This window comes from Macrobrachium nipponense, chromosome 37 (genome assembly GCF_015104395.2).
Source record: "Macrobrachium nipponense isolate FS-2020 chromosome 37, ASM1510439v2, whole genome shotgun sequence".
Lineage (NCBI taxonomy): Eukaryota > Metazoa > Arthropoda > Malacostraca > Decapoda > Palaemonidae > Macrobrachium > Macrobrachium nipponense.
Genome location: NC_061097.1, coordinates 55,168,792 through 55,175,129, shown reverse-complemented (window position 1 = coordinate 55,175,129; position 6,338 = coordinate 55,168,792).

Genomic DNA, 6,338 nt, shown 5'->3' with positions numbered 1-6,338 from the left:
CTACCAATAATGTGGAAGTTACTAACAGGTTATCATCAGTGAAGGCTATACAACTACCTAGAGTAGACAAACACCATCCCCTACCAACAGAAAGGCTGCAGAAGGAAGTGTAGGGGCACAAAAGACCAGCTCCTGATAGACAAAATGGTAATGAAGAACAGTAGGAGAAGGAAACCCAACCTAAGCATGGCATGGATAGACTATAAGAAAGCCTTCGACATGATACCACACACATGGCTAATAGAATGCCTGAAAATATATGGGGCAGAGGAAAATACCATCAGCTTCCTCAAAATACAATGCGCAACTGGAATACAATACTTACAGCTCGTGGAATAAGACTAGCAGAGGTTTAATATCAGGAGAGGGATCTTCCAGGGCGACTCACTGTCCCCACTACTCTTCGTAGTAGCCATGATTCCCATGACAAAGAGTACTACAGAAGATGGATGCCGGGTACCAACTCAAGAAAAGAGGCAACAAAATCAACCATCTGATGTTCATGGACGACATCAAGCTGTATGGTAAGAGCATCAAGGAAATAGAATTACCCTAATCCAAGACTGTAAGGATTGTATCTGGGGACATCAGAATGGAGTTTGGAATAGAAAAATGCGCCTTAGTCAACATACAAAAAGGCAAAGTAACGAGAACTGAAGGGTATAAAGCTACCAGATGGGAGCAACATCAAACACATAGATGAACATTATACAAATACCTGGGAATAATGGAAGGAGGAGATATAAAATCACCAAGAGATGAAGGACACGATCAGGAAAGAATATATGCAGAGACTCAAGGCGATACTCAAGTCAAAACTCAAACGCCGGAAATATGATAAAAGCCATAAACACATGGGCAGTGCCAGTAATCAGATACAGCGAGGAATAGTGGAATGTACGAAGGCAGAACTCCGCAGCATAGATCAGAAAACCAGGAAACAAATGACAATACACAAAGCACTACACCCAAGAGCAAATACGGACAGACTATACATAACACGAAAGGAAGGAGGGAGAGACACTAAGTATAGAGGACTGCGTCAACATTGAAAACAGAGCACTGGGGCAATATCTGAAAACCAGTGAAGACGAGTGGCTAAAGAGTGCATGGGAAGAAGGATTAATAAAAGTAGACGAATACCCAGAAATATACGAGACAGAGACAGAGAACAGAAAGAACTGGCACAACAAACCAATGCCGGACGAATACATGAGACCAGACTAAAGAACTAGCCAGCGATGACAATTGCAATGGCTACAGAGGGGAGAGCTAAAGAAGGAAACTGAAGGAATGATAACAGCGGCACAAGATCAGGCCCTAAGAACCAGATATGTTTCAAAGTACGATAGACGGAAATAACATCTCTCCCATATGTAGGAAGTGCAATACGAAAAATGAAACCATAAACCACATAGCAAGTGAATGCCCGGCACTTGCACAGAACCATACAAAAAGAGGTATGATTCAGTGGCAAAAGCCCTCCACTGGAGCCTGTGCAAGAAACATCAGCTACCTTGCAGTAATAAGTGGTACGAGCACCAACCTGAGGGAGTGATAGAAACGATCAGGCAAAGATCCTCTGGGACTATGGTATCAGAACGGATAGGGTGATACGTGCAAATAGACCAGACGTGACGTTGATTGACAAAGTCAGAAGAAAGTATCACTCATTGATGTCGCAATACCATGGGACACCAGAGTTGAAGAGAAAGAGAGGAAAAAATGGATAAGTATCAAGATCTGAAAATAGAAATAAGAAGGATAGGGGATATGCCAGTGGAAATCGTACCCATAATCATAGGAGCACTAGGCACGATCCCAAGATCCCTGAAAAGGAATCTAGAAAAACTAGAGGCTGAAGTAGCTCCAGGTCTCATGCAGAAGAGTGTGATCCTAGAAACGCACACATAGTAAGAAAAGTGATGGACTCCTAAGGAGCAGGATGCAACCCGGACCCCACACTATAAATACCACCCAGTCGAATTGGAGACTGTGATAGAGCAAAAAAAAAAAAAAAAAAAAAAAAAAAAAAAAAAAAAAAAAAATAATAATAATAATACGCTATTATTCAGGGTTAAGTGTTTTTCTGATAATAATTTCATTTTATTATTTTTGTTCTTGTTCATATAATAATAATAATAATAACAATAATAATAATAATAATAATAATAATAATAATAATAATAATAATAATATGATTATTTTAAGATAAATTAAAAGTTTCTATATTGAATTTGCGGAAAAATATTGAAAATATGCATCTCTAGAAATGGCTGATAAAGCAGGTGAGAGAGAGAGAGAGAGAGAGAGAGAGAGAGAGAGAGAGAGAGAGAGAGGGGTGGGGGAATTTTACAGCCAATAAATCTTCTTGGGCCTTTTTAAATCCGACCGGTTATTGCTCTAAAAAAAAGTTATATATGGGCTCGTAGATTACGATGTCCTAAAATGTCTTTTGCTTGTAGAGCATATCCTAAAGCAATTTAGGTTCTTATGAATTATCATGTCTTTAAAAGAACATACTTTTTTTGGGGGGACATATCCTAAAGCAATTTAGGTTCTTATGAATGATCATGTCTTTAAAAGGAGTAATTTTTTTGGACATGTCCTAACATAGTTTTATTTTTATTTCATCATGTCCTAAATCTTTAGATGGTTTAAAAAGGCGAATTAGTTTGTTGGACATGTCTTAAAATAGTTGTATTATTGTATTTTAACACGTCCTGAAAAAGCCTTTAGATTTTTATGAATTATCATGTCCTTAAAAATAAGTATTTGTTTGTTGGACATATCCTAAAATAGTTTTATTTTGTATCTAATCATTGCATAAAATAGTCAGTTGTGTTGTAGATTATCCTAGAAAAACAAGTAAGTCTCATGTTCTAAAACGTCGTATATGTTTGTAAACCATGTCTTATCATGGCCTAAAATAGTCGCTTTTGTTGTAATTTGTACTTTAAAGATTATTGTCAGTTTTGTAGGTTATTCTTAAAATGTAGCACTTTTTTTGTAAATTATCATATTCTACTACATCGTATTTTTTGTAGACTGTCTTTAGAAATATCCTACAGTATCGCATATTTTTTTTAAAGGAAATGTACTTAAAAATTTGTAGTGTACGTAGAATGCTACAAGACCTAAAGAATGAACCAATTTCTGTAGGAGTATCATGGTGAAAGTTTAATTGGTTTGTGCGCATGCGTGCATACGTGTGTGTGTGTGTTTGTGTGTGTGTGTGTGTGTGTTCTCGAAAGCTTGAAAGTGAGTGCATCTTTTCGTGTTTTGCTTCCTGCGTCCTTTGTGTATCGAAATGTGTATTGTGTATCACAGATAGTCTTGTGGGCTCGTGTGTGTGTGTGTGTGTGTATCTCTTTTTATGTGTTTGTTTCCTATATATTTTTGTGTTTCTGAATGTGTAATGTATATCATTGATCATCTTTGTGTATGTATTTTGCCTCCTGTGTATTTTGTGTTTCGGAATTTGTATTGTGTATTACTGATAGTTTTTGTGTATCTTCATATTGTCTTGTGATCTTGGGGAATTTGAAATTCTGTGTAATTTTGTGTGTACTCGTATGTTTTAGAAAGTGTATTTGTTTTTATAGAATGTGTAGACCTATCTTAATACTATATTTATTTATTCTTTGCTGTTCTGCGTCCATTGAAATATACAAAAGGCTTTAGTGTATTTACTGGCATCTAGATCTATTTTCCTTGTGTATTCACACAGGACGCTGAAGTGTATTTACTGGCATCTGTCGCCAATTCATTTATATCTACAGACCAGCATTAGAAAACATTACAAGAACAACTTTATTACTTGCAGGGAAAGTGCTTTTAAACGCCAAAAGAAAAAGAAAACTCAAAGGGAAATTTAGACGCTCTAAAGAGAGCCATGAAAGTGAGAAAGTGTCATATATTATTACTTAAAGGACCTGTATTTGTAAGTAATTGTAATAGCCACATTTAGAAGAGAGACTTGTGGCGCCTCTAGCGGTCTTGCCTGAAACCACTTGCGTGTCGGGATGAGGATGGGTTGGCTAAGTGATATGGTTTACGACTCTCTCTCTCTCTCTCTCTCTCTCTCTCTCTCTCTCTCTCTCTCTCTCTCTCTCTCTCTCTTTCTGAGCATCAGTAGTGTGTATGATCGAAAACTGTCAGAGGGGGAATATTGCTTAATTCTCTCTCCTCTCTCTCTCTCTCTCTCTCTCTCTCTCTCTCTCTCTGTCTGTAAGTTAAAACTTTCGCTCTCAAGTCATCAGCGTAAACTATAATAGTGGATATTGTTTATCTCTCTCTCTCTCTCTCTCTCTCTCTCTCTCTCCTCTCTCTCTCTCAGGTCATTAAAACTTTCGCTCTCAGAACATCATATGTGCATATGATCGTAAACTATAGGAGGGAAATATTCTCTCTCTCTCTCTCTCTCTCTCTCTCTCTCTCCTCACAGGAGGCGAAGCGATCTAGGCAAATTACTTTATAGCTACCACACGTCTTTCGAAAACCAGTGAAACATACACCTGGTGGTTAATCGGCTGTAACGGGTCGCAGCCGAGAGTGACGGAGTGGAGAGAGAGAGAGAGAGAGAGAGAGAGATAGAGAGAGAAATACACAATTGTAAGCGATGGTCAAACTCTACCTTTTTATCATAATCAAACAAACTGGCTTAGTAGCTTAGTGAGAGAGAGAGAGGAGAGAGAGAGAGAGAGAGAGAGAGAGAACATGGCAGACAAAGACACAATAATGGTCCATTACCTGTAACATCTTAACAAACACAGATAATGACGATACATTTAAATTCCTAGGGCCGGTCAGGTGACATTCCCACCTAACACCAGGTCAGGTCAGGTCAGCGAGATAAGCCTTATCTCTGAACACCATTTAACTGTCTGAGCTGATGTAATGAAATGGGAAATGGTATTGAGTGATTTTTTTTTTCTGCAGTTCTGTTGTCTTGTTTGTTTGTACGTTTTTTTCATATATTTGATTTTCATGCGGTGGACTTTGGCTTTGCAAATGAATAAGAATAATAATGATTGAAAAAGAAACCCACAAAATTACTGTGTATAACGTGTTTACTTATAAGTATTTACATAAGTAAATACGTTATTCACAGTAATTTTATGGGTTTCTTTTTCAATCTTCAGAAAAAAATTGAAAGAAGTTTTTGTTTGGTTAATCTAAATAATAATAATAATAATGATAATAATAATAATAATAATCGAATAGCAGAACAACTCCAGCATTGTATCTCAAATCACCATGCACCCAAATGGATGACCACAGGAAGAATATCCTTAGTACAAAAAGACAAGAGTAAGGGAAATATAGCCAGTAACTACAGGCCTATCACCCTGCCTACCAATAATGTGGAAGTTACTAACAGGTATCATCAGTGAAAGGCTATACAAAACTACCTAGAGGAGACAAACACCATACCCCCACAACAGAAAGGCTGCAGAAGGAAGTGTAGGGCACAAAAGACCAACTCCTGATAGACAAAATGGTAATGAAGAACAGTAGGAGAAGGAAAACCAACCTAAGCATGGCATGGATAGACTATGAGAAAGCCTTTGACATGATACCACACACATGGCTAATAGAATGCCTGAAAATATATGGGGCAGAGGAAAACACCATCAGCTTCCTCAAAAATACAATGCGCAACTGGAATACAATACTTACAAGCTCTGGAATAAGACTAGCAGAGGTTAATATCAGGAGAGGGATCTTCCAGGGCGACTCACTGTCCCCACTACTCTTCGTAGTAGCCATGATTCCCATGACAAAAGTACTACAGAAGATGGATGCCGGGTATCAAACTCAAGAGAAAAGAGGCAACAGAATCAACCATCTGGATGTTCATGGACGACATCAAGCTGTATGGTCAAGAGCATCAAGGAAATAGATACCCTAATCCAGACTGTAAGGATTGTATCTGGGGGACTCAGGATGGAGTTTGGAATAGAAAAAATGCGCCTTAGTCAACATACAAAAAGGCAAAGTAACGAGAACTGAAGGGATAAAGCTACCAGGTGGGAGCAACATCAAACACATAGATGAGACAGGATACAAATACCTGGGAATAATGGAAGGAGGGGATATAAAACACCAAGAGATGAAGGACACGATCAGGAAAGAATATATGCAGAGACTCAAGGCGATACTCAAGTCAAAACTCAACTCCGGAAATATGATAAAAGCCATAAACACATGGGCAGTGCCAGTAATCAGATACAGCGCAGGAATAGTGGAATGGACGAAGGCAGAACTCCGCAGCATAGATCAGAAAACCAGGAAACATATGACAATACACAAAGCACTACACCCAAGAGCAAATA